At 39.9% G+C, this 4993-nt stretch overlaps 1 pseudogene; it reads right to left on the bottom strand.

Moving 5' to 3' along the window:
• LOC101309778 overlaps positions 1-2661 on the bottom strand; it is a 6843-nt pseudogene extending 4182 nt beyond the window's left edge.
• Positions 2662-4993: the final 2332 nt, after the last annotated feature.

Genomic DNA, 4993 nt, shown 5'->3' on the forward strand with positions numbered 1-4993 from the left:
CCAAAAAAATTAGCTAACTTTTCACCAATGGGTTTCTCTCATTTTTAGCAATTTAATAAGCATGAAAAACTTCCTAAAAAGTGGTAGCACCGCCGCCAGCTCCGCCGACGGCGGCGGCCGGCCAGCGGCCAAACTCCGTCCACCTCCAATCGTCACCAAAATTTGACAGAACCTTCCTCTCAACATTTCGAATAACTTTCTAGAATAAGTCGAAGACCAATTCTAAGCCTAAACAAGTCAATCAAATCAAAATATAAAAATTCTCAATTTCAAACCCTAAAAACATTCAATTCGTCGATTCTCCTCACACACAACGAATTGAGCTACCAATTTCTAGGAGAATATTGTACTAATCAAACCCAACCTAATCATATAAAGAACTCACCAATTGGTGGCCTGAGGAGGGAGAAATCCGGTTAAAACAACGACGAACACAATCGCACCTTCTCGCCGTGATTTCTCCTAAACGGCGGCGACGGCGGCAAGAGAGACGCTGCCACCACTCTAGATCGATAGGTCTCCTCCTTAGCTTCCTGCTGATACCTGGATCGCCGCCCAATTCGGCCTGACGGCGGCTCACGAGGCGGAGTACGGTGGCGGGAGAAAGAGAATCGCGCGGGAGGAGAGAGAGAGGTGAGGTAAGTTTCTGACTTTCTACTCTCCACCTCTGGTAAGTTTCTCTTTTTATACCCTTTACCGAAACAGTAACTTTCCGTTTTTAAACCATAACTTTCTCATACGAATTCCGATTTGAGCGTGTCACGTGTCCACGAACTCGTATTAACGTCTTCTACAACTTCCATGAAGGAAGTTTTCCCAAATTATCGACTTAACGAAAAGTCAACTTTTTGGGTCTTTTACGGTAAAATGGTTACAAGAAATAATAATTGAAAATTTACTGTAAACTTCATAAATTCAAAGAACATAGCTCGTCGCTCCGGAAAATAATCCGGGCATACCGGTGAGCTCGTATAAACGTGTACAACGACTTTGGAGTTTTAAATCCACTATTTACCGTTTTCAGAAAAAACTCGAAAACAAACTCAAGCAATCACTATTTAAATCTCTGAGCGCGAATAAAGAAAATCCACGAAAATTCATAACCCCAAACAATAACCTTTTAGGTACGGGTATTACAATAATACAAACTTGTCTCAGAAATATGGTTACATAGAATGAATCTCGAGCCAGTTTGCTAACAGATATTAGGTTCAGATAAAAGGAAGGAACACATAGCACATTCTCAAGCTTTAATTGAGATGCAAATATTACTGTCCCAATGTGTGTAACTTGAGCAGATGAACCAGATGGGAGTCTCACAGTATAATTCATGGCAAGTCTTTTGGAAGTAAGAAACTCATCATTGCACACAATATGATCACTGGCACCACTATCTATAAGCCATGTTGGTGTATGACAACAATTATTTGCTAGGGAAGCAACCTTACCAGAGAGTTCCTCATAGTCACGAATTTTACCAGCTTGAATTGGAGCTTGACTGTTGTCCAAAAGTTCTCTCAAACGAGCACATTTTGCTTGTGAAAAAGGGAAGGAGGTAGACCCTTCACAAGCTGCCAAGATATGATTAACTCGGCTGGTTCCTTCTCCGGATTGTGCTGCTTTTCTCTTTCTACAATCTTCATAGACATGTCCCTTGAGACCGCAATAGGAGCAGAGCAAATGTTGTCGGCAGGTCTCTGCGATGTGCCCTTTCCAGTTGCAAGTTGTGCAACGTAGGTGAGCTTTGCAATTTTCGGTAGAGTGGTTTGTTTTGTCACATTTGTTACAGCATTGTTGCTTGCCGTCGTTGCGCCCTGACTTGCGTGCATAGCCCGCAAAGGGCTCAAGAGAGGACCCGGACCCGCGTGTTGCAAGAGGCTCGGCAAGGGGCTCCTGGCTGCCACGCTGCTGCTGCACTTGGAATGCGATGGACTCGGAAGGCTGCATAATGGATTTGTTTGCTGCAACCGCCGCTTGTTTTTCATGTCTGAGGCAAATTGAATAAACTTTATTCAATGATGGCAGTGGATCCATGACAATAATGTTGCTTCGAGTAGTAGCAAATTCATCGGTCAAGCCCATCAAGAACTTCATGATCTTTTGAGTCTCAACATACGTTTTCAATTCTTCTCCTGCCTGACAGACACAAACAGGGATGTTGTAGAGAGCTTCCTTCTCATCCCAAAGGCTCTTGAGCTAAGTGAAGAAGGATGTGACAGATTGAGATCCCTGCGTACAATCATGAATCGAATTCTCAATATGAAAGAGTTGAACAGTATTTGTTTGTCCAAACCTTTCATGCAACTCAAGCCAAATTGTCCTCGAATCTTTGCAGTGTGAAAAGCTTTTGCCAATTTCTTTGGACATCGATGCTTTCAGCCATGTTTTGGCTAAGATATCGCATCGATTCCATTGATTCTGCTCGTCCGGGTTCTTCTTGGGTTTAGGTAGGGTTCCATCGACGAGCCCTATTTTGTTTTTGATCTGAAAGGCCGCGTTCATGCTGTCTATCCATGAATTGAAGTTGTCTTCGGCCAGAAGTTGTGGAACCAAGATTGCTCTAGGTTGATCTGAATGGTGAATGTGCAAGGGATGATTGGAATTCTCCCATGCCGGGGCCTTGTCTGAGGTTGTTGGTTTCTGGTCTTCTCCTACTGCCATTGTTTCGACAGGGTTGTAGGTTTAGGTTTTGTGTTTAGGTTTTTCGTGTTTGGTAGGTCCTCAAGAGCACGAAGGCTCTGATACCATAATAAAGATTGATATTGGTGTAGAAAACTGAATTGTATTGATCTGTGTTCGATGAAGAACATTTATACAGCCTAGGAGTTATACTGACTCGATGATTCTGATTCTAGCTACAAATAAGGAATGGAATAAACTAGGATATCTGTTACAATAACAACAAGATTACCAAGCCTAACTAATTGGGATATTATCCCGTAGATGTCTCAATAAGTACGAAGCACAATTCACATGTTTTCCTCCTTTTTGGAATGTATTTTGAATTAAATACGAAATGATTTAATGATTCGGATTTGAGAGCAAGTTACCGTAAATGATATCCTAAATAGTGATTCCTCATTATGTTGAAACTCCAATATACCGTAATTAAGTCGGGATAAATAGCGGAAATTCTTCTATGTAAGACGTGTAAATAAAATGTGCAACCGTAACTATTTATATATTGAGATCCCCATACATGTCCAATAAAATCATAAGTTTTAGTCATCCATATGCTTAGTGTCGTATATTTACACGCCGTGCATAGAATACTAAAAATTCTTAAATGCACCGGGTGTAATCGACTAGCTCATCTTTTATAACTGCTTTTGTTGTGTACGTAGTAAAGCTATTGTAATCTGACCGAATACTTAAATTGGTCCACTCATGATACAGCTTACGAACTTTGTTGTTCAAGTAAATCTAGAAATTGAATCCATGGTTGTTGTCCGAATAGATCATGGAATCTTAACTTGTACCCATAGTGGAGTGGTGGCGTTCTTTGTCGTAGAGTAGTGTGATCGATCAAAGATTCCCCAACATTTCTTAGTGATTCCATTTCATCACCAACATTTTGGCCCCTGTCCCAATTATATGAGCTCGATTAACAATATATAATTTAGTCGAAATCTACGTACTGCTTTTAATCTCGACTTTATATATTCGATTCAACTTGGTTGAGTGATGGTTATATTTAGTACCAGTTACTTGTGATTGTTGCCTTCCTCTACTTATATGAAAGAATCGATTCCCTCTTCCTCTGTTTCCGATCCTTATTGTTCATATTTGTTGCAACCTACAAAAGAAGACGAAGAAAAAGAAAAATAAAAGGCTAGCATTATAGCTAGCTAGCTTCTTTTGAAAGATAGATACATATATAGAGGGGACCGGTATCGGGCATAGTGGATTTGCATGCTCAATATGCACTAGCTCATGGATCGTTTTTAGTTGTGGAATTAGACATCGTCTCCTTCGTGAATCAAAGACATGTATCGCGGAAAATAAGAAAGAATATAATCATGTTCAGATGCTGGAGAGTACCCATCAGATCACACGTTATGTTCTCTCTTGTATTCAAGTTAGATAATCATAAAAACAAAGAGATTTTTTGTCACGCCCCAATTTTCGAAGGATAAATTTTCAAAATTTGGGCATGATATAACTCACAAATACGACTACATGACCTGCTTTACAAATCCCTACTAAACTTAAATGCTGGAAATGTAAATGTCAACAAAACTCATCGACTGAGTTAAACATTACATCTCTTTTTTTACAACTTCAAAAGTCTAGTAAAAAGAAGATGCTCACACGAGCTTAAAACAACTTACATAATATACAAATAAAATGTACAATAAAATGTACATCATCTAAACCCCAGCCACTATGCATCTGCCTCAACCCTGTTGATCAACACCTGCAAGTCTAACCCCTACACCATGAATTGGTGCACCGGGTTGTAAACAACAAACCCGGTAAGCTAAAAAGCTCGTATGAGTAATTCTCAAAATTTACTCAACATCTCTAACACCACATAAGATAAAACCGGTAATTCCTGCTTTAGCACTTAGTTCAGGAATCACTTCAAAACAATAAAATCATAAGTGAATCCTGCAAAAAGGATAGTTCAGGAATTTCACTCAAAATCACACAATTAAATTGGAGAATCTCCTGCATTAAGCATAGTTCAGGAGATACTCAAAACAAAGAATTTCATCGACAACAATTAAGAACAAGGTTAAAAACTACATAACCAATACTCTTACAAACACATGTACCCATGAGTCCCAGATATTAATAAATACCTCTCATGACCTACAACACAATTTATGTACCCATGGGTCCCAGATACCTTCAGGTACCTCCCATGACCTACACTGACAGACGGACTAGAGCTCTATTCCTAACCGTAACCAATCACCCGGCCAAAGGCTTGGAACCCGGTTTGACTGTCCAATATCACATCACAAAATAATAATAGCGTCATAACCGT

Source organism: Fragaria vesca, linkage group LG1 (genome assembly GCF_000184155.1).
Source record: "Fragaria vesca subsp. vesca linkage group LG1, FraVesHawaii_1.0, whole genome shotgun sequence".
NCBI classification, from domain to species: Eukaryota; Viridiplantae; Streptophyta; class Magnoliopsida; order Rosales; family Rosaceae; genus Fragaria; species Fragaria vesca.